General features: G+C 41.7%; 1 long non-coding RNA gene across 1 annotated transcript in view; it reads right to left on the bottom strand.

Moving 5' to 3' along the window:
- Positions 1-21,079, bottom strand: part of LOC124717289 — a 79,975-nt gene that overhangs the window by 11,230 nt on the left and 47,666 nt on the right. Inside the window, exon 4 of the long non-coding RNA XR_007005731.1 lies at positions 4,193-4,261. This is a non-coding gene — a long non-coding RNA (uncharacterized LOC124717289). The remainder of the gene's footprint in view (positions 1-4,192; positions 4,262-21,079) is intronic.

Genomic DNA, 21,079 nt, shown 5'->3' with positions numbered 1-21,079 from the left:
ATCCCTGTTGTTTCAGGGGACTCAACCAAGTGGGTAATTAACAGCCCCACCACACGGACTGGCTACCGTGCTGGTGACCTAGCAGGAGGGGGGCCAGGGTGCATAGGGAAAGGGGAGGGGAGAGGGAGAGGAACCTGCACCTTGGAAGCTAAGTAGGGAGTTCATCCCCAAATGGGTCATACTGAACGGAACAGTTTGGAAATGGAGGCCAAATCCCAAGGGGACCAAAAACGCCAAAAAGGACATGGAAATATCAAACTAAACAATAACACAGACCAAAACAAAGCCAGGAGGATAGCCAGGATGACATAAAGGAGTCCACTAAGAGGGAAAAGAGGGGTCAGGGACAAAGGAGCAAGGATAAGGAGGGTGAGGAACAGGGATGGAATTGCGGCCTTCGAAGGAAAGGAAAGGAGATAAATAGCTCAAGGCCATGTACCCACAAAAGGACTGTGGGCCCCCTGGGGGCAGCAGCCATTGAAATGAAGAATGTTGTTTGGCAGCGTGCTCGGCAACTGGGTGGTCCAGCTTTTTCTCGATCACAGTTCGTCAGTAGCCTTTTATGCGAACAGGACAGACACCTCATTTACTGTCATGCCCATGTACAATGCAGCACAGTGGTTCCAGCATATCTTGTAGATCACATGACTGGTTTTTCAGGTAGCCCTGTCTCTGAGGTGATAGGTGATGTCTGTGAGCAGACTGGAGCATATGGTGGTGGGAAGATGTATGGAACAGGTCTTACATGTAGGTCTGTTACAGCGATACAAGCCAAGAGGCAAGGGGTTAGGATCGGGGGTTAAGTAGGAATGGACGAGGATATTGTATAGGTTTGGTAATTGATGGAATGTCAGTTTGGGAAAGATGGGAAGAATAGTGAGTAAGACAGTACGATTTCAGGGCCTGATGAGAGGTGGTTTAAACCCTTCCAGAGAATTTGATTTAATTGGTCCAGTCCTGGGTGGTACTCAGTCATGTGTGGAATGCTTCCCTGTGGCTGGATGGTGGGATTTTGGGAGGTAGTTGGCGAATGGAGTGATAAGGTCTGAGTGATGTGTTTCTGTTCAAGGTTGGGTGGGTAACTACAGTCTGTGAAGGCCTCAGTGAGACCCTTGGTATATTTTGGTTGGCTGGACTGTATAAAATGGACTTCTCGGTATGGAATGGGTTGCAGCTGTTGAAGTAGAGGTGTTGCCGGTGGTTATTAGGTTTGGTGTGGACAGAGACATCATTGAAGTGCAGGTCAACTTTGAGGAACATAACTTGTTGAGAGGGGCCAGGAGAAGTTGAATGGAGGAGAGGGTGTTGAGGTTATGGGGGAATGTGGACAGTCTGTGCTCACTGTCAATGCAGATCATCGATATGTCATCATTAAATCTGAACCAGATGACAGATTTGGGATTCTGAGTGGCTAGGAAGGATTCCTCTAGATAGTGCATGAATAGATTGGCACAGGATGGTGCCATGCAGGTGCCCATATGCCCACTTCTGTATCCCAGATTTGTTTGTACATGATGCCTTGAAAGGAGAAATAATCATGGAAGAGTATATACACTCACACTCATAAATTAAAGATAATTGCAGAGTGTGGTGCCACACAATGTGGCACTACACAAAACTGGCGCTAAGAGCATAGGCACACAGGGAACACACACAACACATATCTGTAAGTCCACGGTATTGGTGATAATTTGAGAAAACCATCCCAAAACACATGTGCTACAAAACGCCACTGTTTCCTGCACATGTACCCTAACATCAATACGGGATATGATCACCATTCACATTTACACAGGCCACACAATGGGTTCGCATACTCTGGATCAGGTGGTCGAGCAGCTGCTGGGGTACAGCCTCCCATTCCTGCACCAGTGCCTGTTGGAGCTCCTGAAGTGTTGTAGGGGTTTGAAGATGTGCAGTGATGCGTTGACCGAGAGCATCCCAGATGTGCTCTATGGGGTTTAGGTCTGGAGAACAGGCAGGCCACTCCATTTGCCTGATATCTTCTGTTTCAAGGTACTCCTTCACGATGGCAGCTTGGTGGGGCCGTGCATTATCATCCATCAGGAGGAAGGTGGGACCCACTGTACCACTGAAAAGGTAGACATACTGGTGCAAAATGATGTCCCGTTACACCTGACCTGTTACAGTTCCTCTGTCAAAGACATGCAGGGGTGTACATGCACCAATCATACCGCCATACAGGTCCCTTACAAGGACATTAAGGGGTTGGTATCTGGTTCCTGGTTCACACCAGATGAAAACCCGGCAAGAATCACTATTCAGACTATACCTGGACTCATCCATGAACATAACCTGGGACCACTGTTCCAATGACCAAGTACTGTGTTCTTGACACCAGGCTTTACAGGCTCTCCTGTGACCAGGGGTCAGTGGAAAGCACCTTGCACATCTCTGGGCGAATAAACAACATCTGTTCAGCCACCTGTAGACTGTGTGTCTGGAGACAACTGTTCCAGTGGCTGTGGTAAGGTCCCACGCAAGGCCATCTGCAGTACTCTGTGACCGTATGCAGACACTGATGGTGAGATATCGGTCTTCTTGTGGTGTTTTACACTGTGGACGTCCTGTACTGTTGCGCCTGGACACATTTCCTGTCTGATGGAATCTTTGCCATAATCTCGAGATCACACTTTGTGGCACATGGAGGACCCGAGCTATGACCTGCTGTGTTTGACCAGCCTCCAGTCAATTCTACCCCTCATAACGTTATCAATGTGTGTTCTTTGAGCCATTTTCAACACACAGTCACCATTATCATGTCTGAAAACATTTGCACATTTCCTCGCTGCACTGCACTCTGACATGCACCAACACACCTCTGCGTATGTGGACTGCTGCCAGCACCACCGTGCGATGACCGCAGGTCAAATGCACCGCATGGTCGTACCTCGAGGTGATTTAAACCTGCCAACCACCCACCAGAGTGTTGTTTCACCATGTATCAGCATTATCCTTAATTTATGAGCATGAGTGTAGTTGGTCAGGGTGACCAGGATGGGTAGATAAATGTTTGTGTGATGTACTACAGTTCAAGAACTGTACAGGAGTACTGCATGAGTGTTGCAGTCACAGTTTAGCACAATATTGCTAGCAAATTCATGTGCCACTCCCACAATCACTCATCTTAAAACAACTTTCATGACACTATCCATTCCATTCAACTGCTCTTGCAAGTCCTTTGCTGTCTGTGACAGTATTACAATGTCACCTGTAGACCACGAATACCAATTCCAAATTTCTCCTTGGTTTTCTTTACTGCTTGTGCACTGCAGATACTGAATAGCGCCAGTGACAGGCTACAACTCTGTCTTACTTCCTTCTCAACTCTTGCTTCCCTTTTGCAACCTTCAACACTCTAAATGGAAGCATGATTTCTTTACAAGTTGTAAATAATATTTCACTTGCTATATTTTACCCCAACCATCTTCAGAATTAACATGTTATAGTCAACACTGTCAAAAGCTTGCTCTAAATCTACAACTATTACAAACATAGGTTTTCCTTTCTCAGCCTGTCTTTTATATTTGTAGGGTCAGTATTGCCTTGCATATTCCTACACTTCTTGAGAACCCAAACTGATCTTCTCTGAGGTTGGCTTCTGCAAGTTTCTCCATTCTTCTGTAAATGAATGTGTGTCAATATTTTTGAACCAAGACTTATTAAACTGATGATTCACTAATATTCACACTGATCAGCAGCTGACTTCTTTGGAACCGGAGTTATCACATTCTTCTAGAAATCTGCAGGTATTTCAGCTGTCTCATATATCTTACACACTGGATAGAATAGTTTTGCTAAGGATTTAAGCAATTCAGAGGGAATGTTGTCTACTCCAGGAAACTTGTTTCTCTGTAGAGTGCTCTGTTAAATAATCCAAACAGTATCATAGCATTCATCTCATCTTCAGCTAATTCTCTTTGTTTTTCTATAATACTGTCTTGAAGTACTTTTCCTTTGTATAACTCTTCTATATAGTCCTTCCACCATTCTGCTTTCCCTCCTTTTTTAATACTTGCTTGCCAACTGAGCTCTTGATTTTCATGCAGCTGCTTCTCTTGTCCCCAAAGAGAGTAAATAAACACACAAATAAATACATGACCATTTCATGTTATAGAGTGCAATTCTCCACAGCAAAATAAGAAGAATACAAAAGCACAGACATACTCACCTCTGTGGCAATGCTTAGTGGGTCCTGTGTATTATTGTGCCCATCTGGCTCCTCCCATTTCTGCAGACACTGAAAATAAGGAAACTGAGTTACTCTCATGTGTGCTACTCACATACGTCACATCCTGACCATTACTCACATGTTTCATCTACAGTGTGCCACAAAGTATACAAGTGTGGCAATGGCTCTAGATAATCTGTTGCCCTCAACAACTGGCATACTTGGTAATGCCACCCTGTGTAAAATATTAAGTATAAATGTTATGTCCCTTATATGTGTAATACAATTATCTCCACCTAAACTGCGTGTCAGAACAGCAACTGTTGGAGTGTTGGCATGTGCCAGCCAGAGACACTTTTATTTACTTCTACTTCTATGTACATACTCTGCAAATCATTGCGAAGTGCATGTCTAAGGGTACTTAACACAGTACAACATATCAGGGTTTCTTCCCATTCCAGTTGTGAGTGGAATTCAGGAAGAATGATGGCTTAAGCCTCATTACAAAATGCTGAATGGATGCAGACACAAGCAAATCAACATTCGAAGACAATTCACCTGAGTTCACTACCAATCACTTCTACCTATGAGCAACAAGCACTAGAGGGAATGGAAGAGAACACATGATAACAAACACACCATCTCTATGAAGTTGCAAGTAGTGCACTTGTTGTCATCCCCCCCTCCCCCTACTTCTCTCTCTCTCTCTCTCTCTCTCTCTCTCTCTCTCTCTCTCTCTCTCTCTCCAGGCATATTTCTTAACCAAGCCTAGTCATATGTTACAAGGAGCAATTTAGTTACATACGTCTAAACGTTGCTGATTTTGTGAGAGAGGTTCATAATATTATGACAACTTTCCAAAATCTGATTTGTAAACATTTCACTGCTATAGACCAGAAATTCCTCAATACAGGGCATAGTTTCGTACCACGTGACAGAGATTTTGCCCTTATAGAGAGGAACAAAATATCCTTTCACCTACACCCTGGATTCCAGTCATTGCCAACACCAAGGACAATGGAGTCTTTCTGTGCAGGACGGATCCTGAGGATTTCATGGATCTTAGCACGCAGACCACGGGTTGGGTAAGGAAATGTCATCCATCAACTGTGGACTGTCAAAGCATTGCAAAGAAGCTGAGAGAGGCACAGCAGAAAGAAACCTTCTGCTAGATGTCATCATAGTTTTACCTATCTTGCATGATTAAGTCTGCCAAGAAAAAGCCTTGCTTGACATGTGACAGTACATCCCAGCCAAAAAACGGAATTTCTATTAGCAAGTACCAAGGGAATAGTGGATATGTACACCTATCTTGCAAAACCCATTGACTGAGAACAGAAAATGAAATGCTGACTGTACATGTTTCGTGTAATTGCAACAAGAATAGCATTAAATTTTTTTGTATCTCCTATGGCTGCTGATGCAGATTTCTATGGCAAGAAACATTATTTGTTTTCACCTGTGTTGTTGTTGTTCCTCAAAATATGGTTTCTACTTCTACGATAAGTAACACATTAAAACCAGAGTGCTTCAGCAGAACAGCATTGTAACTTCACAGATTCAACTTTGTTCATTCAAGAAAATAAACAAGAGAGTGCAATTTTTTCAAAGATAACAAGTAATTGTCCAACAACTATTACAAAAATATGCAAAATGGCATTTTATATCATATAAAATGCCTGCATCAGATAACTCCAAATATGTAGGCATAATCAGTCATTGCTTACTCAAACAAGCACTATTTGTTTGACAATATGTGAATGGAAACAGTTATTGAATGTTTCATTAATGAAACTCTATGTGTAGGTAAGAAAACTTTATGTATACAGTATATAGCTATCTCTGTTACTAGATATATGATCGTATACCTTTTGTTTAAAAATGAAAATAACTTAAAATGTGATTGTAACTAACTTCATAAACTACATACAAAAGAGAAACATGATCCACAAATCCGCTTACCATATGACCATAACATTAAGTGTTGCGCGTCGTAGCTCATTGTGACCAAACATCAGAATATATCACTTATTTTCTCAGGACTGGAAAGAGGTATAATTTCAATATGTTAGCTATATTTTGTAAGTGACAACCTATGACCTAAAAGCCACCAAAGGTAAACTGAGCAGCCACTATAGTCTTCACAGAAAACTTTTCAAAGTATACCCGGTGAGTTACTTATTTTGGAAGTCTCACAATAACTATGATAATGAACATAAAATCAGTTTGCTATCAAGCTGTGATCTCAGACTATAAGATATCAAATATAACCCCCACCCCCCATGCCCTTCTTTCCAAACAGTTTCATTAAAATACGAGGGCCGTTCAGAAAGTAACCTCCGGTTGATTTAAAAAAATACACCAAGTTAAATAAAAATATTTTAATATATACATCTTACAACTACATCTTTGCACTATTTTTCTACATAGTCTCCATAGCGATTGAGGCACTTATCGTATCTCTTCACAAGCTTTGAAATTCCTTCTGCATAAAAATCACCCGCTTGTGCCTGGAGCCAGCCTGTGACCGCATCTTTGAGCTCTTCGTCGTCATCAAACCGCTGTGACCCGAGCCATTTCTTCAAATGCATGAAGAGGTGATAATCACTTGGCGCCAGGTCTGGGGTGTAAGGTGGATGGTTGATAACGTCCCACTTGAAGGACTCAAGAAGGGCCGTTGTTCTGCGAGCAGAGTGAGGACGGGCGTTATCGTGCAAAAAAACGATACCGGAAGTCAGCATACCACGGCGTTTGTTCTGTATAGCCCGTTGTAACTTTTTTATTGTTTCACAGTACACGTCTTGATTAATGGTCGTACCACGTTCCATGAATTCAACCAACAACACCCCTTTGGCATCCCAAAACACCGTTGCCATCAGTTTTCTGGCAGAAAAATCTTGCGAGGCTTTTCTTGGTTTGGTAGGCGAATTTGAATGTGCCCACATCTTTGATTGTTCTTTTGTCTCAGGGTTCACGTACTTAATCCAGGTTTCGTCACCGGTCACGATTCTGTTTAACAATGGTTCTCCTTCGTCCTCATAACGTGACAGAAAGTCTAATGCAGAGGCCATTCTTTGAGTTTTGTGGTGGTCGGTAAGAATTTTGGGCACCCATCGTGCACAGAACTTACAGTAACCCAATCTTGCTGTAACTATCTCGTACAAGAGGGTCTTAGAAATCTGTGGAAAACCAGTAGACAACTCCGACATTGAGAAACGTCGATTTTCACGAACTTTTCCATCAACTGTCTGAACGAGTTCGTCAGTCACCAATGATGGTCTACCACTCCTCTCTTCATCATGAACGTTTTCTCGTCCACTTTTAAATAAACGTACCCATTCACAGACAACTCCTTCGCTCATAACTCTTGGTCCGTACACGGCACAAAGCTCACGATGAATAGCTGCTGCAGAATATCCTTTGGCTGTAAAAAACCTTATGACAGCATGCACTTCACATTTGGCGGGGTTTTCTATTGCAGCACACATTTCAAACTGCCCCAAAAACTATACTAGCGCAGGTACGACGTTCACTCGACCACGGCTTGATGCCGACTGACCTGTTGAGTGCGTGAACGCACAGATGGCGTCGCTACTCCCCCCACAACCCGCACTGTGACCAATCGGAGGTTACTTTCTGAACCGCCCTCGTATAATGAGAAAGACTGCATAGTGGAGAACATATGTCAATCTCAAAACAGTTGTTTTTATTTTTACGCAAAAGGTAAAAGTTCTACTGAGAAACCATGTACAGAGACAGATGTAGCTTTGCTTCATCTACATTAAATAATTTTCTGAGGCACATTGGATAACTTCAAATTAGTGAAAACGGCAATGCACCACTTGGACGTCTCTGTCACACATCCCTTCAGTGCACTACTTGTCGCAATAAGTGGACATAGACAGACCACTATAGATGCATCCTAGCCATGCCATTTCTGTGTGAAATGCTCCTTTTATAACATGAAGTTAACATGAAACAGTGCCACATCTGTGCCATGTGATCTCTGTGCGAATTGGGCCTTAGCTTTTCTCAAATCTCTTTCCCTTTTCTCCCACTTTCTCAGACACTTAAAATGTCTACTGCTTCACTGTATCCAACATATGCATTTTGAAAGCTGTGTATTAACATGTTTGTGAATGGTGCAGCTGCAACACCTCCAATGACCGATTGTCAGGTGTATAGTGTGAAGGGAAATGAGATAGTCAAATTTTCAACCAGAATGGAGGAGTTGTCAGAGAAATCTCTTTCAAGGCTGGCAAGGCTGGCATTGGCAAGAGAGAATGCAAGGAGGCATGGAAAATCTCTTGAAATTTTCGTCTCCTCTCATTCGCAATGACAGTCATCCAGATTGATGAGATCACAATCCCCCTCAAATTCCTTGAGGACTTCCTTTACTGACCTGGTCTCTAAAACATTTTGGAATTTCCAGGTAATGGCATCAGATTCATGAGCACCAAAGCAATTTAAGGTAGTGAGATGTGTCAATGCTATGCCTAACTGTCTCTTCACAGGGTCAGCACTAATTGCCACTTCTGAATCTAGGACCATCATACCCTTCAGAAACTAATATTTCAGGGGCAGTTCATTCGGAATTTTGGATACTACACTCTTCACAAATATAAGGCACTCATATAGATATATTTCTATGATGCATCACAATGATCCAGAGCTTTTTTGATTGTTTTCCCAGTGCTCACTTCCTGAGATCACAACAGATTTATGTTGTTACTCAGATCTATCTGAAGCTAGTCTGCTTCTACAAAATGTTTGAATTGAAAATTTTTCTCATTTTCTGACAATAGGTTAGAGCAGAAAAAATAGAGGGAAGGAGCCAATGGGGCATGTGACTGAAATGCAGTCACAAATGGCTCAATCTGAGCAGCCACAGTCTAAAAAAGGAGAGGTGAGCCCTCAGCATCTTGTACCTCAAAGAGTCCTGCACTACTTGGCAACTATGACTCTTAAAAGTTCCAGTACTGACCTTTAGTTTCAGTTTTAACTCCTCTTGTTCCTTCTTTACCCTTTCTACTTCATTCACAAATTTTTCATCCAAAATTAATATTTGCAGCCCAGATTGCCAACATTTTATTTTCCACCCACCAAATGGCACAATACTTTTTTGGGAAAACAAAAGTGCCTTTAATATTGGTGAAATCAGTTCGGCAGGATGAGATGTTTTAAACAGATTATGTAAAGTTATCAGAAACTGAACACGGTTCCAGTCGGTACTAGTAGAATCTGTCAAAGGCACCAAGCACAAGCCAAAAGCATGGGATCTTTTGGATTACACTCAAATTTTAGATTACTTTTCAGTTTTCTTAGGAATGCATTGTTAATACTAGGGCTGGATGGTATGCATACACCTTGTCTTTACAGATTTACCTGACTGAGATTCAACTTGCTTCAAATCCTTCAACTAAACCTTTTGCAACACTGTTTCTCAAAACTACTGAACTGAGGTACGTGCTCAAAACCTGACCCAACACACTATTCCAGAAACCCACAAACAGATCAGTCTGCTAGTTTTGGGTAATCTTATCTGAACTCTCAAAAAACCCAACTCTGATGATGTCTCCAGTCATAACAGCCATTCTAGACACAATGCTGTAATTTTGAAGTGGCACTCTAGAGGCAATGAAACTGTTTGAAAACACATCAAGTAAGAGATAAACAAGGCGATCAATGTCCAAAAAGATAGGTATTTCACAGCAGTCGACAGACGCAAACAGATCTTTGCCTTTATCGTAGAACCCCTCTGTTGTAATGAAATAGAAGTGGATAGTTCCTGTGAATTATTATGGATGGAGGTTACACTCAACAACCGAGCTAGGTTAATAATTGGCTCCTTTTACCGACCTCCCAACTCAGCAGCATTAGTGGCAGAACAACTGAGAGAAAATTTGGAATACATTTCACATAAATTTTCTCAGCATGTTATAGTCTTAGGTGGAGATTTCAATTTACCAGATACAGACTGGGACACTCAGATGTTTAGGATGGGTGGTAGGGACAGAGCATCGAGTGACATTATACTGAGTGCACTATCCGAAAATTACCTTGAGCAATTAAACAGAGAACCGACTCGTGGAGATAACATCTTGGACCTACTGATAACAAACAGACCTGAACTTTTCGACTCTGTATGTACAGAACAGGGAATCAGTGATCACAAGGCCATTGCAGCATCTCTGAATATGGAAGTTAGTAGGAATATAAAAAAAGGGAGGAAGGTTTATCTGTTTAGCAAGAGTAATAGAAGGCAGATTTCAGACTACCTAACAGATCAAAACGAAAATTTCTGTTCCAACACTGACAATGTTGAGTGTTTATGGAAAAAGTTCAAGGCAATTGTAAAATGCATTTTAGACAGGTACGTGCTGAGTAAAACTGTGAAGGACAGGAAAAACCCACCGTGGTACAACAACAAAGTTAGGAAACTACTGTGAAAGCAAAGAGAGCTTCACTGCAAATTTAAATGCAGCCAAAACCTCTCAGACAAACAGAAGCTAAACAATGTCAAAGTTAGTGTAAGGAGGGCTATGTGTGAAGTGTTCAGTGAATTTGAAAGTAAAATTCTATGTACCGACTTGACAGAAAATCCTAGGAAGTTCTGGTCTTACGTTAAATCAGTAAGTGGCTCGAAACAGCATATCCAGACACTCCGGGATGATGATGGCATTGAAACAGAGGATGACACGCGTAAAGCTGAAATACTAAACACCTTTTTCCAAAGCTGTTTCACAGAGGAAGACCGCACTGCAGTTCTTCTCTAAATCCTCGCACAAACGAAAAAATGGCTGACATCGAAATAAGTGTCCAAGGAATAGAAAAGCAACTGGAATCACTCAACAGAGGAAAGTCCACTGGACCTGACGGGATACCAATTCGATTCTACACAGAGTACGCGAAAAAACTTGTCCCCCTTCTAACAGCCGTGTACCGCAAGTCTCTAGAGGAACGGAAGGTTCCAAATGATTGGAAAAGAGCACAGGTAGTCCCAGTCTTCAAGAAGGGTCATCGAGCAGATGCGCAAAACTATAGACCTATATCTCTGACATCGATCTGTTGTAGAATTTTAGAACATGTTTTTTGCTCGAGTATCATGTCGTTTTTGGAAACCCAGAATCTACTATGTAGGAATCAACATGGATTCCGGAAACAGCGATCATGTGAGACCCAACTCGCTTTATTTGTTCACGAGACCCAGAAAATATTAGATACAGGCTCCCAGGTGGATGCTATTTTTCTTGACTTCCGGAAGGCGTTCGATACAGTTCCGCACTGTCGCCTGATAAACAAAGTAAGAGCCTACAGAATATCAGACCAGCTGTGTGGCTGGATTAAAGAGTTTTTAGCAAACAGAACACACCATGTTGTTATCAATGGAGAGACGTCTACAGACGTTAAAGTAACCTCTGGCGTGCCACAGGGGAGTGTTATGGGACCATTGCTTTTCACAATATATATAAATGACCTTGTAGATAGTGTCGGAAGTCCCATGGGGTTTTTCGTGGATGATGCTGTAGTATACAGAGAAGTTGCAGCATTAGAAAATTGTAGCAAAATGCAGGAAGATCTGCAGCGGATAGGCACTTGGTGCAGGGAGTGGCAACCGACCCCTAACATAGACAAATGTAATGTATTGCGAATACATAGAAAGAAGGATCCTTTATTGTATGATTATATGATAGTGGAACAAACACTGGTAGCAGTTACTTCTGTAAAATACCTGGGGGTATGCGTGCGGAACAATTTGAAGTGGAACGATCATATAAAATTAATTGTTGGTAAGGCTGGTACCAGGTTGAGATTCATTGGGAGAGTCCTTAGAAAATGTAGTCCATCAACAAAGGAGGTGGCTTACAAAACACTCGTTCGACCTATACTTGAGTATTGCTCATCAGTGTGGGATCCGTACCAGATCGGGTTGACGGAGGAGATAGAGAAGATCCAAAGAAGAGCGGCGCGTTTCGACACAGGGTTATTTGGTAACCGTGATAGCGTTACGGAGATGTTTAAGAAACTCAAGTGGCAGACTCTGCAAGAGAGGCGCTCTGCATCGCTGTGTAGCTTGCTCGCCAGGTTTCGAGAGGGTGCGTTTCTGGATGAGGTATTGAATATATTGCTTCCCCCTACTTATACCTCCCGAGGAGATCACGAATGTAAAATTAGAGAGATTAGAACGCGCACGGAGGCTTTCACACAGTCGTTCTTCCCGCGAACCATACGCGACTGGAACAGGAAAGGGAGGTAATGACAGTGGCACGTAAAGTGCCCTCCGCCACACACCGTTGGGTGGCTTGCGGAGTATAAATGTAGATGTAGATGTACTAATCTAGCAGTGTCAGCCAGATGTCTGATGTGACAGCCTCATTGTAGGATCTGGTTGCTAGAAAATGCCATGACTGAATGAAATACTCCCTACTATCCACAGCAGACTAAACTTACACAGCAAACAATCAGAAACACCATTTTCCTTCAACAAAACCAGTAATTTATTTTCCAGTGCACAGACTGAGCTAAGGGCATTGTCACGATTGTCCTTTTCATTATCAGAATTGAATATGAGCTGAGTGTATCAAGCAATGGCAGGCAGGACTGCAGGAGCTATGCCCAATACAGCATCATCACATCCATGGCTATTGGAAGCAATGGATATGGGCACTGTTGCTTTCCCATGAGGTATGTTCAGAAAGTAAGTGTAGGCCTATATATATATATATGCGTGTGGAACAATTTGAAGTGGAACGATCATATAAAATTAATTGTTGGTAAGGCGGGTACCAGGTTGAGATTCATTGGGAGAGTCCTTAGAAAATGTAGTCCATCAACAAAGGAGGTGGCTTACAAAATTACAGAAGACTGTCAATATACTTGTTGACTATTTTTCCACATAATTGCCATCCAGTTGTTCAATGCACATGGTGAGTCATGGCACTAGTGTCGTTACCCCCTCCCTTAAGAACTCTCCCGTCAGCATCTTCCTCGACTTCAGAACCTCTTTCTGCACCTGCTCATGGGTTGAAAATTTAATTCTACTCATATGTGACTTTAGGGAGGTGAAAAGATAATAATCTGAAGGCAACAAGTCAGAGGAATACAAGGAGAGGTTCAAAACATCCCAACAAACTAATCCAAGAGCGCCCTGGTGACAGGCTGTGTGAGAACAGGCATAGTCATGCAATAATCTCACTTCTCTCAACAGAATTCCACTCCTTTTGTTTTTAATGCTCCTTTTCAGTTTTTATAGGGTCTCACAATATTTATGTGCATTCATGGATCTCCAAGGCAGAAATTTGTCCAAAATTCTAGGCTTTTTGGTCTAATGGGGAATTGGTGTGACGTCACTGTGACGACTGGCTTTTTGTTGGGCACGTAATGAGCCACCCAGTCTCAGGAATGTAATGAGCCAGCCACATTTCATCTCCACTCACAATACATCTCAGAAAATACTCTCCTTACATTTCCAGTTGCTCAAGCAAATCTCAGGCACTACTGACCTGATTTTTCTCCAGCTGCTTTGCAACCCACCTTGTGCCATTTCAGGTATCCCAATGTTCCTGTGAGTGTCTTTTATAAGTGAGTTATGGACAGATGTGGAAACACTGCAGAAATTTCATCCACTGACAACTGGTGGTGGTCACAATATTTTGCACCACTCATAAGTCAAAAGGGAAGGTCTTCTACTCCTCTGTACATTATAAGCTGTTGTTCTGCTTCCATTAAACTCCCATCACCACTGAAACACACCCATTCTGTTCATAACACATTTGCCATAAATCATTCTGATGAGCAAAAAAAAATTTTTAGTAGGTGTTATTCCTTCCACGAGTAGAAAGTGGATCGCAGCCCTTGACCTGCATTTGGTGGGATTCCCTACCGACATCTTTCACACAACAGGATATTACAACATGAGTTAATGTACTATCACATTCCTGTGAGGTTTGTTCAAGTTCAGGGCATCCCCTTCTACCACTCAGTGTTGCCAACCCTCCAAAAACAGAAAAACCACAGCCTCTTATGGTCACAGTACACTTACTTTCTCAACACATCTCGTAGCAGTCTCGAGCCCAGTGCACTTCTTCCCCACGGCACGAGTGGATGAGGCCTGCTTGTCCATTTTGTTCACAGAGCGATACATATAACAGAGCATGCACTAAATACTTAATTTTTTCAGTCACACATTCTGCAGCCCACCAGAATTCTGAAACGTCTGCCCTGCCAGGGTCGAATAAGCACTTCCAATTCTTCGAGTGAGCCTGGAGTTAACATACACATTAGACAGGATTGCACCTAAGCAATATAGCGAGATGCATCTGTGAGTCCACAAAAACAGAAAGTAACTAAAATATCTTGCAGTTCGGGCTTCTTTCTTATGAGGAATGTCAACCTCATCCCTTCACTTATGGCCCATCTTGAATGTACGAGGGCGGTTCAGAAAGTAACCTCCGATTGGTCACAGTGCGGGTTGTGGGGGGAGTAGTGATGCCATCTGTGAATTCACGCACTCAACAGGTCAGTCGGCATCAAGCCGTGGGCGAGTGAACATCGTACCTGCGCCAGTTTAGTTTTTGTGGCAGTTTGAAATGTGTGCTGCAATAGAAAACCCCGCCAAATGTGAAGTGCGTGCTGTCATAAGGTTTTTTACAGCCAAGGGATATTCTGCTGCAGCTATTCATCGTGAGCTTTGTGCCGTGTATGGACCAAGAGTTATGAGTGAAGGAGTTGTCTGTGAATGGGTACGTTTATTTAAAAGTGGACGAGAAAACGTTCATGATGAAGAGAGGAGTGGTAGACCATCATTGGTGACTGACGAACTCGTTCAGACAGTTGATGCAAAAGTTCGTGAAAATCGACGTTTCTCAATGTCGGAGTTGTCTACTGGTTTTCCACAGATTTCTAAGACTCTCTTGTACGAGATAGTTACAGCAAGATTGGGTGACCGTAAGTTCTGTGCACGATGGGTGCCCAAAATTCTTACCGACCACCACAAAACTCAAAGAATGGCCTCTGCATTAGACTTTCTGTCACGTTATGAGGACGAAGGAGAACCATTGTTAAACAGAATCATGACCGGTGACGAAACCTGGATTAAGTACGTGAACCCTGAGACAAAAGAACAATCAAAGATGTGGGCACATTCAAATTCGCCTACCAAACCAAGAAAAGCCTCGCAAGATTTTTCTGCCAGAAAACTGATGGCAACGGTGTTTTGGGATGCCAAAGGGGTGTTGTTGGTTGAATTCATGGAACGTGGTATGACCATTAATCAAGACGTGTACTGTGAAACAATAAAAAAGTTACGACGGGCTATACAGAACAAACGCCGTGGTATGCTGACTTCCGGTATCGTTTTTTTGCACGATAACGCCCGTCCTCACTCTGCTCGCAGAACAATGGCCCTTCTTGAGTCCTTCAAGTGGGACGTTATCAACCATCCACCTTACACCCCAGACCTGGCGCCAAGTGATTATCACCTCTTCATGCATTTGAAGAAATGGCTCGGGTCACAGCGGTTTGATGACGACGAAGAGCTAAAGATGCGGTCACAGGCTGGCTCCAGGCACAAGCGGGTGATTTTTATGCAGAAGGAATTTCAAAGCTTGTGAAGAGATACGATAAGTGCCTCAATCGCTATGGAGACTATGTAGAAAAATAGTGCAAAGATGTAGTTGTAAGATGTATATATTAAAATATTTTTATTTAACTTGGTGTATTTTTTTAAATCAACCGGAGGTTACTTTCTGAACGGCCCTCGTATGAATATGAAGGCAATAAGATCTTCTTCATGTGCAGGTAATTGAAAGTAGTTTATGGCAACTGAAACCACAGCAGCAACAGAAACATTAGCCAGTGAACAAAGAAATGATGCAAAGGGTCACCCCGACTGCCCCAGCCACCAATTCCTACAGGCCCCATTTGCCCTCTGGCTACCGATGATGTACTGTTCCCATTTTGGGCATTATCTTAACATTAACTCTAACAACCAATGCATACCAAAAGTCTGAAGACTACTACTTAGCGATAAAATGACACCATTTTATGCCTGTCACTAAAGCTCTATGAGCAAATCTTATTAGTAAACAGAGGGAATAAGATTGATAGCTGTTTGGTATGTGTCCGAAACAATGCACTCTATCCAAACCTATCACACCCTGATTTGACTGATTTAATCATGGAAAAACAAACAACAGTGGTGTTAGACCCCTGCTAATCACACCAAAATTAAGTTTATTGCCATTCTAATAAAGCCAATCAGTAACCTCAAAGAGTGGTCCTTGTTAGACACAATAGCTTCAGGAATTAGTGGTTCAAATATTTTGTGTCTTTTGACCTGCAGTGTTTTCCATTGGAAGATTAAATAAACATGGTGCAGTTTCACCCCCTCACCACATAGACTACACTTACGGGCATCTTTCTCTCTTCCCATAATCTGTACATGTTTCTTGAAGTTTCCATGGCCAGTCATTAAACTTATCAAGAGTTCAATCTGCCTGCTGTTGAAGCCAAAGATTGCGGAACTTCTTTTTACACATGATAACAGCAGCATTAGGTTGCAATGTTTTTAGGGTTCCATGCCTCAATCTGTAAAAGCGCAATCCTTATTATAGGATGACTTTATTGTCCACCTGTTTGACTGTTAAGAACCTCTTTTCTCAGGAACAGGTAGATGTATCAAGTTCCAATTTATGTCACATACTAAGGTCTATGGTCTCTTTGCACTGTAAAAATTAAAACTTCAAAGTTAATGCAATCAAAAGACATGGCCATTAATGTCACATATTTTCAATCTCGAAAGCTCACTCATCAAAATCTATAGGGTACTTTCTGTTGACCTAGACTACAGAAATTTTCAAGGAAAAAATCTGAAAATTGTTAATTTGTAATTATATCACATGAAAAGAATACCTATTTTATCCATCTGTCTGTCTATCCACCTCTTAAGACCCCTTTTTTCCCAGAATAGATTGGCATATCAAGTTCCAATTTATGTCGTATACTAAGCCCTCACATTCATTCATAGTGTGAAATGTTTAAGCTTCTAAGTTTATTCAATTAAATTAGTCAGCTATTTATGTCAAGTATTTTGAAATTCGTACAGTCACTTGTCTAAACCTATAGGGTACTTATGGTTGACCTGGAATCAAGTACAAGTAAAGCAAAAAATCTAAAAACTGTTAAATTGTAATTACATTTTTTTTTTGCCATCAGAACATACATTGCATTCATCGACTGTAAAAAGAGTGATATGCACACATTACTGCATGCAAACATAAAATCTAAGTTTTAGTCAATTTTTAGTAATCAAACAGAATATACCGGGTGATCAAAAAGTCAGTATAAATTTGAAAACTGAATAAATCACAGAATAATGTAGATAGAGAGGTACAAACTGACACACATGCTTGGAATGACATGGGGTTTTATTAGAACCAAAGAAATACAAAAGTTCAAAATATGTCCGACAGATTGCGCTTCATCTGATCAGAATAGCAATAATTAGCATAACAAAGTAAGACAAAGCAAAGATGATGTTCTTTACAGTAAATGCTCAATATGCCCACCATCATTCCTCAACAATAGCTGTAGTCGAGAAATAATGTTGTGAACAGCACTGTAAAGCATGTCCGGAGTTATGGTGAGACACTGGCGTCGGATGTTGTCTTCCAGCATCCCTAGAGATGTCAGTCGATCACGATACACTTGCAACTTCAGGTAACCCCAAAGCCAATAACCGCACAGACTGAGGTCTGGTGACCTGGGAGGCCAAGCATGATGAAAGTGGCGACTGAGCACACGATCATCACCAAACGACGCCCGCAAGAGATCTTTCATGTGTCTAGCAATATGGAGTGGAACGCCATCCTGCATAAACATCGTACATTCCAGCAGGTGTTTATCAGCTAGGCTGGGGAAGATGCGATTCTCTAACATACCAGCGTACTTCTCACCCGTCACGGTAGCAGTCACTGATGTTTTGCTGTCCACCGCTATCTGTTGGACATTTTGTGAACTTTGTTTTTGTTTTTTGGTTCTAATAAAACCCCATGTTATTCCAAGCATGTGTGTCAATTTTTACCTCTCTATCTACATTATTCCGTGCTTCATTAAGTTTTCAAATTTATACTGACTTTTTGATCACCCGGTATTTTATTAAATCTTTTATATCTGCATATACAAGGGTTGGAACTTAAATAGTGGCAACTATTTATTCACAACTGATACAAAAGAGTTACATGTTTGCACCTGTAACTGTCCTTCAAAGTAGTCACCAGCATTGTGTAGAATCCATTTCCAGCGATGTGGAAGGTGTAGTGTACTGTTAGCAGAGCCTGTTCTGTTGATGGTGCAAATGGAGCGGTCTAAAGTTATTGGTGATTCTCATGTACGACTGTGATGGTGTTATCCTAACACATTACGTTCCTCCCCAACAGATCATCAATTCACAGCATTACTATTCATTCAGTCATAGATAAAAGCAATGTGTTTTTTGACGACAAAGGCATTATCCATCATGAATTTGTGCCACATGGTCAGATGGTAAATGAGGATGTCTACCAGGGAATCCTGGAGTGCATGAGTGATGCTGTGTGCAGGAAGAGGCCTGAATTGTGGGGAAACCAGAGTTGGATGTTGCATCATGACAATGTGCCAGCTCATGCATCACTCCTTGTCTGCAGCTATCCAGCAAAACACCACATTCCTGTAGTGCACCATCCACCGCATTCTCCAGACCTAGCTCCAGCAGACTTTTTCCTGTTTCCAAACTGAAAGACACATTAAAAGGATGTTGTTTCCAAACTGTAAAGGAGAAACAGAACAATGGAAAGAGAAACTTGCGCACCATCCCAAAAAATGGTTCCAGGAGTCATTCTAAAACTGAAAGAAACAATGGGAATGGTTTATTGCTAGCAGAGGGGATTATTTTGAAGGGTACAGTGCTTAAATGTTGTGCAATAAGGAATAAAGCTGAGACAGCAAAAGTTCTGTATCTTTTTGAACACACCTTGAATAGGTAACATCTGTTCAGAAATTCACCTGTGGAATACAAGGATATGTCAAGCAGCAATGAGTCCCCCCTACCATGCCCCTTTCTGTGAAGGAGTGATACTAAGTTGTGGGTAGTGCAGATTGTTTTTGTTCCTGTTGTTGTATTTATGGTTGCTATTATTATTTTTAAATTGTACCTATTTCTTCACAAGTAACTGCACAAAAGAGTAGATGTATTGTAAGCTTGATATTAATATGCTTAATTTTTTAAACCCTTGCCTGCACAAGATTCAGATACTAACCTTACAGGACATTTCAGTGCAATATTTTGTGTCTATGGGTGGAATTCCCCAATAAAATGTTCCATTTGATGTCAACAAATGGAAGGATACAAAGTAAGCTAATTTTCTAATGCTTACACCAACAAAATCAGGAATTATGCATTGACCACATATAGCTGAACTCTTGTGTTTGAGAAGACCTATAACAAGTGATCTCCATATATGCTGTTTTGAGACTTTCCTGATGTAATAACTGCTTCAGTGCTGTACAGATGCTGCATCAGATAAATAATGTTAAAGCTGCACAGTTTTTCAATCTGACAGCTGTTCATCATCTTCAGGTGCTTAATGAAGTGTTGCTGCAGTAGCTCACCAATAGATGTATTGGTTTGCTAGAAAAGCACAGGTGCTGAGGTGTGGCCCGTAGGCATGAGTGCAAATGATGCTGGTTTCTGTTAAAGACAATCTAGGTGTAAGATGACCAGGGATATATAAAATTCCATGGCAGTGTGGGAAATCATACATGGGCCAGGCATGTGACACGGTTAAAGATAGGTGCACTGAATGCAGATGTCACACCAGTTTGGATCAGCCAGAAAAGTCTGCTGTTGCTGAACACTGTATTGACCCAGGACATAGCACAAAATTTGACCAAATAAAAATACTTTTGTCTGCCTCCATGTACCGGGACCTCATCATTAAAAAAGCAGTCGAAATACATATAAGTAACAACCTGATTAATAGACACATGAGTTTTAAACTTAGTATGCCATGTGAACCGGCACTGGCAGTACTAAGGCATCATAAGTCATAGACGAACGAATCTGGGTCTGTCGTACTTTTCCTGCATCTCACATGTAAAGACTGTGGCTCATTCCTCCAGCAGGGGGCACTGGATGTTGTCGTCCTCTATGATCCATCTATGCTGATGCTATAGCCCCATCTGTTGGCACCTGCATTTCTCTAGAGAGCCAGCACATATATTGGTGAACTACCGCAGCAACGCATCAGTAAGCATTTGAAGATAACCAGCAACTGCCTTGTTGAAATACTATGCACTTTCCACAACAATTTCTGGTTCAATGTCCATGAACAACTGAAGCACTGATGAATATACACATCCAGGAATTTTCAACAATCCGTTTTACAAGTTTCCTTCCCTTATGCTTCAGTCTCATTGATAATATACAAAGATGTACTGAAAAGTAAAGTCTCTGAATTTTTTATGTGAAAACTCTTAAAGCTTTTTAAATAAAACAAACTTTATTAACATTTTACATCCTAATTGTTCATGTCTACATACTTATTTCTCAACATAGTCACACCAGCAAGGAACACATTTTGCCCCACAAGAGACTAGTTTGGTGATACAGTCACTGTAAAATGTTTGACTTTGATGACAGAGTCACAACTTCACCTCTGCTTGCACCACATCAGCACTATCAAATTGAAGTCCTCAAGGCTGTTCTTTCAGTTTTGGAAACAGATGAAGATTGGATTGGGCCAAGTCGGGACCGTATAGAGGAAGATTGATGACAGTGTACCTGAGGCATCAGATTGTTAGAGATGTTGCAGTACTTGTGTGTGTGGTCTGCAATTGTCATGCTGAAAG

This window comes from Schistocerca piceifrons, chromosome 9 (assembly GCF_021461385.2).
Source record: "Schistocerca piceifrons isolate TAMUIC-IGC-003096 chromosome 9, iqSchPice1.1, whole genome shotgun sequence".
In the NCBI taxonomy this organism is placed as follows: domain Eukaryota; kingdom Metazoa; phylum Arthropoda; class Insecta; order Orthoptera; family Acrididae; genus Schistocerca; species Schistocerca piceifrons.
The sequence above is the reverse complement of the archived record's forward strand: the minus strand, read 5'-3'. Positions and strand labels throughout refer to the sequence as shown.